This window comes from Gallus gallus, chromosome 18 (assembly GCF_016699485.2).
Source record: "Gallus gallus isolate bGalGal1 chromosome 18, bGalGal1.mat.broiler.GRCg7b, whole genome shotgun sequence".
NCBI lineage: Eukaryota > Metazoa > Chordata > Aves > Galliformes > Phasianidae > Gallus > Gallus gallus.
In genome coordinates, this window is record NC_052549.1 from 8,234,015 (window position 1) to 8,247,431 (window position 13,417).

The following is a 13,417-nucleotide window of genomic DNA, read 5'->3' on the forward strand; positions in this document are numbered from 1 at the left end:
CAAGTATTTTATCAACACCTCTTTTCTCCCCCTCTCATCCTTCCACAGTCCCCACACTGACATATCATTAGCTGTGCTCTTAAAATCAGAATTTCAGCCCAGAGACCCCCAGCACATCCCCCCTTTCCACGTGTGCCTATGCACACGCATTGCCATTGCTGCACTTTGGGCACTGGGTTTCCCTTGCCAGCTGCAGAAAAGTCTCTCTTCCAGGGAGCTCAGCACCGTTTGGCACAGGATCAGATAGCAGCCCCACTGCAAGCAAACAACATCTTTCCGAGGGAGCAAATATTGTGCAATGTGTTACTTCAGTGTTATTTATTATGAACAGATTTTGCCTTTAATCCAAGGATTTGCCAACCCGTCAGTCCCAGAGCCTCGTACACAGTGGCTGTGTCCCCATCCCTGCTGGGCAAGGTGCAGACCCGAAGGGGCTTTGCACAGGGAGGGGAAGGCTTTGTGGGGTGCAGGAGACACCTGGGAAGGGAGATGTTAATCTGCAAGAGTTGCTGATGGGTTGTGAGACCATTTGCTTTGGGTGGGGATAAAATGCATTAAAGCCTTAAGGGAGGCTAATGGAACTGTGCTAGCCCACGACTCTGTCTGGCCCTGACAAACCTCTGCAGCCTCATGTCCCTATAGCAGGGATTGGAAGGGGAAGGGGTGGTGAGAGCTGGGCTGGCCTCACAACAAATTTTTTTTTTTTTTTTAAGGGTATTTGGCTCCATTCTTTGATACAACAAATTTGAAACGAGTAATAGTCATGCTGTAAAAGTACACATCACAGCCCCAGCCCCATGGGCACATCTGCACTCCTCACTGTGCCTCAGCAGCCAAGGATGCTTGTGGAGCTGGGCTGTGCTCAGCCTGTCCTGGGCGGGCTGTCTAGCAGCAGCGTTATTACAGGAGCTCTGAGAACATGAAAGCAATTCTTTCTTCCTTCATTACCTCCTTAGGTTACCTCTGTCTTGCCTGAGCATCCAGGTGCTGATAATTGGCCACACATCAGAGCAGCTGGAGCTGAGAGCACTGCTGAGCCCCACGGCCACGGCTGCTGCTCATTTGCCCAGCCAGTAATTAGCCCAGGGCAGACAGCCTGGTCCCCCTGGGCTGGTTGTGAGAGGGCCTGGGAGGTGAGGAGCAATCACCCACGGAGGCTCTCTGGGGCTGGTGCAAGAGGAACCCATCTCGGGGTGTTTCCATGTGTTCCTAATGCTGCTTGGCACTTGTCTGTGCTGGGAGATTAGATCGTGTTGGAACATGACTTTGCTTCAGTGCATTAATTACGAGGATGATTAAGATAGGTCAGCAGTTAAGTGTAGACAGGCACAGTCATGTTCAGTGTAACGTTGGATGATGGAGTTAATCCTGTGATTCCAGAGGGATTCGCTTGGGACCAGGTGGCATAGCTACAGCCAACTGCATTCTTTCAGTCAAATTTGGATTTAGGGGGGAAAAAGTAAGATACTGATGGGGGAAAGAAGGATATTAGGCTGCAATATTGTGTTTACCAGCATGTCATTTTTCAGCTCAGCTCAGTTCTCTTGGGAAAGCCCTTCCTGCCACCACTGCTGGCTGCACAGAGAGCACGAAGCTCTGCCTCTCTGCACAGCTTGTCCATCCGTGCCTCACTGTGTGGCTCATGAGAAGCGACCCCAGTGTGCCATGGGATGTCCCCAGCCGGTGTCAGCTCCTGGCCCACCCCTTGCAGTGCAGGGCTCTGCCCAGCTTGCCTGGCTGCAGCCCATGGAGGCTGTCATTAGCGTTTCTCAATCAATGCGTTCTCGTTAGTGACTGTGAGCTTTGAATGAACGTGGAGCCAAGCCAGCAAAAGTTCCTCTCCTGAAAAACTATAATGAAAGCAATAATGGTTGGGTCCTTGAGCAATGCCTGCGTATGACAATCGTTGTCTCCAGGCTACCTTAATTACGAAACAGTGTTCTCGGCCCCAGGCTTCGCCATCTCTCTGCCTTTACTCTCTCTTGAGCAACATTTTATTGCTATTGTCCTAAACCTATTTCTTCTCAAGTTTGGAGTATCTGCAAATTGTATGAACTGTATGTTTGTTTTCTATTATGTTCGCACACATTTCTTGTATTGTTCTATTTTTTATCAGCATCCAAGAGCCTAAAGCTGGGATTATCCAAAGGATTATGGGAGAATTAGGCATCCAAAGCCAATTGATTTTTTTCACCGGGATTTAGCCAAGGGCTGAAGGCTGAGGTCTGCACTCACGGGCTTGGGTCCACCTCTCCTTCTATCTTCAACGTAAAGAGAGCTCAGAACCTCTCAGGAGGCCCTCAGAAAGGATGGGGGTATGGCAGGCAGTAAGAGAGCGTGGGTTGGAGGAGGCAGACGTGGCCCTGAGATATCGAGCTGCCACCGAGCCTTTGAAAACCTCCTTCTGACTCCCTTAGGCTCTTTAGAAAACGCCACCATGAGTTACCATCAATTTTGATAATTAAGCACTGATTTAATTTTAGAGTAACAATAATTGTCAACGTTTTCCAACCCAAGCACCTTAAATTAGACACACAAATCCAAGCGCTGGCACCGGATCAAAGCAAAGCGGCGCGATGCTCAGAGATGCTGAGCTCACATGCAGCTCTCGCCTGGCGGTGCTGGAGGTTGCACTCAGGACTGCACAAAGCGCAGCCCGCTTGGAACTGATCCCGCACCAAGCTCAGTGTTCCAAACATGGATTTCAACACCTTGCTGTAGGCACCTTGGATTTGAAAAGAAAGGAGGAAAATTGGCCCAGCAGTGCTACAGCCATTTTTCCCTCAGTGGGGTGGAAGCTGGATTTTCGTGGGGAAAGGGCCGGGTGGCACAGCGGTGTCCTCTCAGGGTGCACAAAAGGATGCCACGTCCTACCGTGGGGATCTCATGAAGGTCCCTCCTGGCTTGAGCCGGGGCTGCCTGCTTTGGGGTGACGCCCAGCACGGGTTCCCCCCTGCAGGTCTGTGGGCACAGTGGTTGCAGCAGGCCCAGGGCACACGGCCATCCCTACCCCTGCTGTCACACTCCGTGGTGGCCATCAAAGCCCCACTGAGGCCAATACTCCCATTGCATCTCTGTGCCCCACGATGTGTCCCGTGCCTTTGATGAGCGCTTCACCTCTGGGTGCTCTCCCCACTCCCTGCCCCACCCCAAATTAGTGCTTTTGCTTTATTTTTAGCAGTGGTTTGGAAATTGCTGGGGCTCTGCTTTTTTTTTTTTTCCCTCTCTTTTTTTTCTCCCTCTCTTTCCCCTTTTTCCCCCCTCTAAGATCATATCACAGAGCACAGCGTCCCCGCAGCCCCCCACAACCCCTCCAGCCCTATAGGGCACATTCACACCTCTCTCCCTCGCCTTGTCTCCCCTTTATTCTTATGAAGCTCTCATTGATTATTGCCCTTAAATTCCTCAGTCCGGTCATAGATAAAAGGATAACCACTTCAAAGCGAAGTGTTAAGAGTTTAACCTCGAGCTAAAAGAGTGGACAACAAGGTAATTGAGGGTAATAACTGATCACAGACCTACTTTCAAAGGCACATGCAAGCCTCACTTTCAGATGGCTTTAATTTTATTAACATTTGTAGCAGCTCTAGATGCTTTTGAATCATTACGAACTTCAAAGCTTGAGGTAACACTCCAAATGGAGAACCTGACACCAGTTTTTTTGTTCAGACCCACATCATATTGATAGTCTCTGTTGCAAGCATGTAACATCTCTTCTCAAACTATAAAACCTAGATGAAAAAATATTGCCAATAGAGGAGATCAAAGCCCGCACCTCCCTTTGAATAATCCAAAAGGAGTCAAAACAGAAAACAACATGGAAAAAAATGTGTCTATATTATTCCAGCTATCTTTATCCATATTTAAGCTTGTCTGCTGAGGCAGGTTGGGCTGATCATTCTCCCTGAGCTTTGTCACTCTCTTTGGCAATGCGTCCAATTCTCTTTGGGCGTTTGGAGCTGGCACTGGTGCTGTCTGTGTGCCAGGCTGAGGTTGGCAATGAGGAGCAGCCCTGTCCCAGTTGGGGGGGGGGGGGGGGGGGGAGCAGGTGAGGTGAGGTCCATCTCAGCAGTTTGGTTATAAACCCTGAGGGCTATCATCACCATTTGAGAAATGCTTGGAGTCCGAAGGACGTGTGCTCACGCCTTGCACAACCGTCCCATGGCTGCAGGGTGAATCAGAGCGAGGAATCGATCCAGGGTATAAATAGCCCTTTTCTTTGCCTACTTTTTTTGTGCGGGGGAGGGCTATTTTTAACTGGACGCGATCCCTGATCTAATGCACAAAGCACTCCCCATGAAGGGGATGGCCAAAGGAAAGGGGCAGTGACTGCTGCCAAGAAATGCACCGTGCACCCCGTGCAGGAGGGCTGCGTGCGCCCCGCGCTACGGCCGTGCTCCATACAGCTGTGCTACGGGCAGTGCCAGCAGACACATCACTTTGGTTTTTATTCCTTCTCTGAGTGCTTTATAGCAGTGTATAACAGCTTTTATACCGGTGTCATCCTTCCTTCCTGACCTGCATCACTGCCACAGCAGATGAATGGATTTAGTGCACCGCAGGACAGGCAGCTGGTCGCCAGCTCATCCCGCAGGGCCCGGGCTGCCAGCAGCTCAAAGCACAGTGCTGCTCAGTGCTTCCCGAGCACAGCGGCTTTCCTAAAGCTGCTGGAGCACAGGACTGGGTGCTGATTAACCCCAGGTACCTGCCCACAGGTTTTTGTCATTTTCCTTACACCCCTTACAGACCTTTCCAGCCTTGTGTGCTGTCAGGTGTATCACATAAGAGTCTAATTATCTGTGTTCACTCCAATAGCAGATGTGAGTGAGTATGAGCTTGTGCAAACTCCATTTTACAAACTACTTTTAGATGTATTAAGTAACTTGTTTTTTAGCCTGCACATTATTTATAATCTGAAATCAATTTAATACAAGCTGCTCTCTGTTCTCATATTGGGTGTGTGCCTGTGTAATGATAGGATGAAGGTATATTGGTTACATCTATGGAACTGGTGTTACTGTCTTAAGTTATGTCTCGAATAATAGGCAGCTCTTTCAGCATTTCTGCTGTGCTTTTAATGAGTCTATTATCAGTAGCACAGGCAGGGTGGATAAATGGGACCAGAGCTGAAATATGTGTTACCAATGCCTGAGGCGAGCCCCAGCCCGCAGACCTGGATCTGCACGAAACATGCTTGGGAAGTGCAGGCTTTGCGGTGCTGGCTGCCCTCAGGATGCACCGCTGCCTGCTCCGTGTCCCCAGCTCCATGCCAGCCCAGAGCCCAGCTGGCTGCTTTTGCTCTGTAACAGAAGCAGATTCAGGGTAAAGAGTCCCATCCTGTGGCATCCCATGGCACTCTGTGATGTGGTGCCCTGCGGCATCCCATCCCATCCCATGGCATCCCGTCCCATCCCATCCCTTTTCGGGCAGACTGCCCACATGAGCCATTTAGACCATCGCAGGAGGCTGGGTTTCCCCTGGTGCAAGGCCAAGAGGGACTTGAGGCACTCCCAGTGCCACAGCCAGGCTCATACAGTGTCCTGCATGGTGTATTTGAGCATGGGCATCTCCAATCATGGAAATATGCCTTAAATAGCAAAAAAAAAGATAGCCTTCTGGTTTTCCCTTGCTTATTGCCCCCTCCGTGTGATGGATAGTGGGGATACTCTTGGTGTGTTTCCAGCATTGGTTGGGCTCAGAGAAGAGGATTGCTTGTGCAGCTGTGTGTGTATGGGAAACTCCAGGGCCTTTGGGGCTGTAACTGCGGACCCATTGGGCAGTGGAGGGATGAGGCTTAGGTTTGCACTGATGAGGAAAGCCCACTGGCTCATCACCAATGTCCCCTCTCCTGCCTTCCCCAGGGCAGTGCCCGCTCAGCGCTGTGTGCTTGGGATGCTCGGTGGCAGATTGGGGTCAGAGCACTCCGCAGAGCCCAGTGAGCGCCCTGCACAGGAAGGGTTAACCTTCTTGCTGCAGCTGCAAAGCCCAATTTCTTGATTTCCTGTTAATGACATTATTGCCTACATAAAACCATTGAAACATGTTTCTTTCATTTGTTTAATTTCGAATTCTGAGCACACTAGCTGGAAACTATGTTTAATAGTTAAACTCAAAACATTTGGATTTCCTTTCCTCGCCGAGATTTTCAGTGAGTGCACTTCATACTTAGTTGAGTTTTCAAGCAACCATTTTTACACAGCTCTAGCGGGCAGCCAGAAAACAAAAAGGATTACATTGCAGAACCAGATTGCAGCAGCTCGGGCTGTAACACATCGTACATCTCCCCTCCTCTGCAGCCCCTCGTGGTGCCAGGAGTTGGCCATGCTCTGCCCGCAGCATCCACCCTCTGCAGGGCCATTGCCAGCACACGCCGCTCCGGGCACGCAGGAGAACGGCTTCCCTTAGCATGCATGGAAAAAATGTTCCTGTTTCCATGAGCAAATCGGATGGAATCTGCTGTGGGCCTTCCTGCACCGATGCTCCTCTGCCTCCTGGGCTTTCTCCTGCGGTTGTGACATCCCGCTGTCATGCTGTGTGGTGTCTGAGGGTCACATCACCACACCCGCAGGGCAGCAGATGGAGAGCCCCAATGGAAACCAACCTTTAGGCCACTTGGATTCAGAGTCCACGTGTACCACACTCAGTGTGGCCCCCAGCAGCCACCGCACTGCTGTCCTCCCCTCCTGTAGCATCAGTGGAAATGCTTCCACCTACTCCAAGGTGAATCATAGAACCATTAGAAGGGACTTTTAAAGACACCTGATCCCACTGCCCTGCAATGAACAGGGACACCCACAGCTCCACTGGGTGCTCAGACCCCATCCAGCCTGAGCTGAGCATCTCCATGGATGCCAGTGCCTCACTGCCCTTATTGCAGCTCTCCAGGTGAGGTGTCACAGCGCAGAGCAGAAGGGCAGATCCCTTCCCTCACCCTGCTGGCCACCCTGCTCCGGATGCAGCCCAGGACCCAGCTGGCTTTCTGAGCTGTGAGAGCCCACGTCCAGCTGCCATCCACCAGTACACCCAGGGGCTGCCGTGACCCAGGTGCGGCTTGGCAGTGCTGAGCCTCATGAGGTTCTGCACCCAGCAGGCACATGTTGGCACCACGGCAGTGCCATGGGCAGCCCCTGTCCCGGGGGCAGCGCTGTGCAGCCAGGCAAGGAGCTGCCATCAGAGCAGGACCTGGCTTCCACCGCTTACTGGAACGTGAAGCCAGCAGAGAAAGCAGCATCTGGTTCATGTGCAGTGAGGAAGGGCCTGTGGAAAAAATAAGCTGTGGAAAGTTGGCCATAAATATCCTCATTCCCCTTTTTTTGCCCTTACCCTCTTTTCAATCGCTATTCCGTGCAGGTGAAGGAAGCAGTTCAAAAATGTTAATAGATAGCAAAGTGCTCGTGTGCGTTTTATCAGCTCTCATAGAACATTTAATGCTGATACGGTGCCCCTTTCAAGTCAGAAAAATCTGGCCAAACGTGTGCAGATAGCAGGGAGTGCTCCTAACAAAACATCAAGGCAGGGAGTCTGTAGGGGGGAATGGAAATGTTAAAAGGATTATAGGAAGAGAAAATGTATCGGACTTATCTGGCAATAGTCGGTAACAAAAGTCTGTCGATTTGAGAAATGAACTTCACATCCCATAGAGCTAATTGTGTGTTTGCTTGTCTTATTTTTGAGTATCTCTGGCAGTGCTTTTTTTCTTCATGGCGAAAGCATGTCTGCGTGTGGATGACACTCTGTGCTCACAGTGCAGGGAGAGATCGCACCGCCGATCGGTTTTATACCTCTTAAGCTAATGATGTTAAACTAGTTTATAAAAAAAAAGGAGGGGAAGAATGACTTCAAAGGTTCACATGTGGGTTGCCAACCTCTCGTGTCATCTGTATACAGGGCCTTCCTCTTATTCTGATCATGACTGTTCCCTTTGATCTCGTTATCAACGTGGCCACCGGTGTGGGAGCTGAGCGTATGACAGTGTGTGACGTCAGCCCCTGCCATGCTGCTGTGTGCTCTGCTGCCTCTGCTCTTGTCCAGCAGCACTGATGGACTGCTATATGAGTGAGTGGTGCTGGCCGGGCTGGGTTTCATCTGTGGCTGCCCCATCCCCGGAGGTGTTTGAGGCCAGGCTGGATGGGGCCCTGGGCAGCCTGACCTGGTGGTGGGTTGGAACTGTGTGATCTTTGAGTTCCTTTCCAACACAAACCGTGCTGTGATTCTGTGCTTGGTGGCTTTGTCATCGCTTTGGGGATTGGCAGAGGAAGATATTGCCCTGTATTCAGTGTGCTGCTGCATGCAGGAGAAGCACCGTGGGAAATGTAGGCATCTCTATGCTGTGAATTGCTGAAGCTGAGTGGCAGGATGAGGTAGGGGAGGCTCAGATGGATGTGTCGGCACCAAGAGAGGAAAGCACTTTGAGGATCAACAACAAAGCCCAAGGAGGTTGTGGATGCCCCATCTCTGGATGCACTTAAGGCTGGGCTGGATGTGGCCCTGGGCAGCCTGGTCTGGTGTTTGGTGACCCTGCACATGTCAGGGGGTTGGAACTGGATGATCATTGTGGTCCTTTTCAACCCAGGCCATTCTATGATTCTATGCTTCAAAGTTCAGATCTCTTGGCTTGGCTGTGCCCATGGATAACTGCAGGCAGGAGAGCTGTGTGTCCCCTCCAAGCCTTACTATAGCAGGTGTCAAACCTGCCTTGTGCAGGAAGATGGCCACTGGAGACACCTCCTGTGCAGCAGTGCACCATGAAACAACAGCCTCGTGGCTGGAGGGAGGTAGAGGGCTGAGCCCTTATTTGCAGCAGCACAACACAGAGCATTGCAGTGTGGACCACATGTGCCAGCACTGCGCCGTGCAGCCCCTCTGGCTCAGCCCCCGTGTCCTTAATGGCTCCCACTGCTTTCTTCTCTCCTACGGTGTTTTTTTCCTCACTACCTGCTCCAAAAAAGCTCTCACAAAACATTTCATTTCTCTTTGTTACGGAGCTTCACTGCGCACGGATTCTTTTCATCTAAAATTATTCCTTTTTGGTGCCATGATGTGACTCCAAGCTCCTCTGCTCTGCCCGTGGATGTGATGCACAGCATCCAGCAAGGAGCGACGTGTCCGCCCTTTGCAGTGGCACCACGAGGGCATTGCCATGGCCAGGTGATGCTACTCGACAGAGCGTTTTGCAGTCATTTTTTTACCCATTGACTGAATTTCTATCTAAAATAATAATAATAATAATAATAATAAAAAGAGCTAACAAATAAAATATAAATAGTTAATTTTCCCGCTGTTCAGCCTGGGAATTCAGATTCAAGTTTAGACTAGAAAATCAGAAGGAAATTCAAAGATGCTCTGCTTTCTTGATGACTGCAGCTGCTACCTTAGCACAGAGATTCCCTGTAGATCTACGAACAAGGACTTCCAGGAGCTGATAAAGATGAAGAAAACTGTGGAAGACCTCCCTGTACCCACTGCTGCCTGCCTAGCTCATCAGATTGCTTTCAACCCTCCGGCACGACGTGCCTCTTCCCCGTGGGCAGGAGGAGAAGATAGGCTCCCTGAGTGGACACTGCAGAAATGAATGGGGCCACTGCAGCCCTGGGAGGAGGACGGGCACTGAGCACAAAGCCCCATCCCCAGGCACTCTCCCTCCTCTCCTTTTGTCCCCAGAGAGGCCACGTTTGGTGTCAGAGCAGTTCTCTGGTGGGCTGTGCAATGCATGTGTGGTCCCAAATACTGCTGTGAATTATGCACCTGAGCTGCACGGCTGTGGGCACTGTGATGGCACAACGGGACCTGGGAAGACGGCGTGGTTACATGGCACCTTTGTGCCCCTGTGACATTGAAATGAGAAGGGTGGAGATTTTCTTCTGAAGTGGAAAAAGTCAGGGTTTTCAGCCTCCATGGCAGTGGGTTCATTTGCAGTGCTATGGCAGCAGATGGGATGCAGAGAGCTTTGTATCCGTTGGGTTGTTTCAAAGCAAGTTCAGATGTGGCATCGGGCAGGGATCTGTCCCCCCCCGGGGGTGGCTGTGGTCTGTGCTGGGTGAAGAGATGCCCCTACCGTGGTGAGAGGCTGGGACGGGAGGAAAGGACCGCGCCGAAGGGTTCAGTGGCATCTATCATAGTGGCATGTCCATGCTTGGCACCACCAGCAGCAAAACTACCAGTGATGCTGCTTGTTTGGAACTGCCTGTTGGGCCCAGAGGTGGCTTTCATTGCTTGGTCTTACAGGACCTGTGCAGAAAGTTTACTTTCCCTGTCCAGTGGCAGACATTCCCAGGCCTGAAAAATATGCAATTGGGAGCAACAGTTAATCCACTGATGTGTTATTTCATGTTACCAGCCCAGGCTGTCCAGGCCACGCATCCACAACCTGCACAGGGCTGGCTCCTCACTGCTGTGTGTGGCTCTGCTCGCTCAGCCATCCCAGATGAAATCGCAGCTCTGAAGGATGCCACGTGCTGAGCTCGCTGGGTTACGGATGCTGTGAACCAGTTGTGTTATCAGCAGCGTGCAAAGAGGGGGCAGTTTGGGTGTGCAGGAGACGTGCAGCTTTATGGCCATGACTCTGATTGCCATCCTCCCCAGGGTCCTGCTGAGCACTGGGTACAGAGCTGGGCTCTCCCTGCTGTGCCAGCTGCCGGGATAGGGGCACCAGCGGGGTCACTGCCACCCCCCTCCCAGCCCCACGGGCAATCCAGAGGTGTAGGCTTGTTTTCCAAAGCTTTTTCCCCCAGCAGAAAGGGGGATGGTGGGGTGCTGAGCCCGACTGCACGCCTGGGTATGGGGTGCCCGCAGCAGGGGCTGGCACACGGGGCTGTGCTGCAATGCAGAAGTGCTGCAAGAGCGGGGCTTTACCCCCAAATATTTGTTCGTCAGTATGGGAGAGAGAATCGGCGCCTCTCAGAGGACCGCAGTCTCAGAATTAGTGATGATAATGATAAAAACTAACCAGGGCTCGACATTAAAGGCCATAGCATTACCCCTCCTCACAGCTTGGCCACCCGCCTGTGAGCCCTGCATGCCAAACCCGGGGTGCACGGCGCTCCCCGTGCTCCAGCAGCAGGGAAATGGGGCTGCAGGGCAGTGATGGGGCTGCAGGGCAGTGATGGGGCTGCAGGGCCGGGCTCCTGCCAGGAGGACCTCACGTCCAGCCCGGAGCAGGACAGGAGACGCAGGACAGGTTTAGGGGCCGGTCCCTAATTAAAACCTTTCGCATGGAGTTAAAAACAACTCCATTCCGTGCCTGTTTAATATTTAACAGATGGGGCTGGGGGGGGGGGGGGGGATAAAGATGTGAACACAACCGCATAGTTTTGCCGATGTTCCACCCTCCATCGCAATCAGATGTTGTTTAATCAGAGCAAAAACACGCCTTCGGATCATTTATTAAGGAAGAAAAAATTATTAATAATTAAAAAAAAAAAAAAACCCAAACAGCTGGGCCGGACCCGCCCCGTTTTCTCCCGGAGAAGAAAACTTTCCGTCGAGTTCCGCTGCTCTCCGAGCTCCCCCCAGCATCGCGGCTCCGGGCAGAGTCCTGCGGTGGGGGGGTCGGTGGGGGGGCGCGGAGTGCTCCGGTCCCTTTAAGGCGGCGGCGGCGCGCGGTGCTCCCGCCCGGGGGCGGCGGCTGCGGCTCTGCGCTTTGATAAGGTCCTGGCAACTCCGTACCCGCTCCGGGATGCCGGGAGGAGGGAAGGAGTGGAAGCAGAACCCGAATCCTCCCCCCCAGAATTGAATCATTGCATTTTGCCACCCGAACGGTGCAAAGCCGGCGTGCGGAAGGCTCGCCGCGCACCGGGGGTGCCCGTAAGGGAGGGAGGGGGGGTGCACCGAGCGATGCAGGGAGTGCTTCCCTCCTCTTTTCCTCCTTATTTATCACTTGTTTCTTTCTTTTTTTTTTTTTTTTTCGCCTTCCCCCCCCCCCCCCCCCTCCTTTTTCCTTTTATTTTTCCCCCTATATGTGAGTACCGCCCTTTCAGGACCGCTCCGCCGGCCCCGCTTTGATGCGCCCAGCGCTGGCGGGGAGAGCCCGGGGCTGGGGGGGGCGGCAGGGGCGGGGGGAGCCGGCGAGGGAGGGAGGGAGGGATGGATGGAGGGAGGCGGCGGGGCGGGGCGGGGCCAACGCTTTTGTATTTAAAATAAATAAAATAAATATCCAGGGGAGGGCGAGGAGGGAGGTGCGGATCGCAGTGGGCTCCTTCCCTCGTAGCCTCTCCCCCCCCCCCCACCTTCCCCCCTCGATGCTCTCCGATGCGGTTACACCGCCGGGGAGAAGAGGAGGAGGAGGAGGAGGAGGAGGAAGGCGCGGGGCAGCCCTGCGCGCTGCCGGCGGAGAGCGGCGGGGCCGCGGGCGCGCAGCAGCTCCGGGCACCGCGGTGAGTGGCAGCGGGGGATGGGGGGGCAGCGGCTGCGCTCCCCGCGGGGTTTTATTCTATCCGTGGGCACGCGGATGGATGACGGCGCTGATGGTGATGGTGCTTTTAATCCTCGCTGGTTGGCGGTGTGCGGGCGCGGCCGGGGCTGCGCTCGGCCCGAAGTCGCTCCGGACTTTTCCCCCCCCCTCCCTCCGTGCCCGCTCGGGCTCCGCGCTCTCCTCCCAACCCGTCGCCATTTCTGCAGCAGGTTTTTATTTATTAGCGCTGCTATTTCGCACTCCCTCTCCAGCGCGGCCCGCGGGGGTCGGCGCCGCCCGGAGCTGCTCCCCCCGCGCCCCCCCTTCGGCTCTTCGCTATTTATTCCCCTCTTCCCGCAGTCGGTCCGGTGGCTCCGGCCGGGCTGCCCGGCCCGGGATGCCCCGCTGCTCCCAGGTACGGCCGCCGTTCCCCATTGCTCCTTCACCCCCTCCCCCCCCCCCCCTTTTTTTTTTTTTTTGCCTTAAATTCCCAATTTTTATACGTTTCGGGGCTGTGCGGCTGCCCCGCTCTCGGACCCCACGCAAACTGCCGCAAAGCCCCATCTCCCCCTCCATCCCCCCCCCCCCTCCGGTTCAGGATTGCCCCAAAACGGAGCGAGCGGTGCGCCCCTATGGGGGCTGCGGGGTGGGGTGGGGGGGCGCCCCGATCTCCGGTGGGAGCGGAGTGTTGGGGGGGGGGCGGGGGGTGCGCTTAAAGTGCGCGGGGAGTTGAGCGGAGCGCCGCGCTGCCCTCCTTCCCTTTCTCTTTCTTTTTTTTTTTTTTTTTCCTTGTGAATGCGAAGAGTTGAAAAGCCTGTTTACTTTTTGCCTTTGATGTCGGGAGGATCTGGTTTTGATTAGATCAATACTCCTTTTTTCTCCCCCCCCGCTCCCACCCCCTCCTACCCCTCCCACCTACCCCCCCCCTCCTCCCCCTTTTTTTTTTTTTGCCTTTTTTTTTTTTTTTCCCCCTTCCCAGAGAGGAGCCTCCCAGGATCCCCCGCTGACTCGAGCGAGCGGCACGCAGCT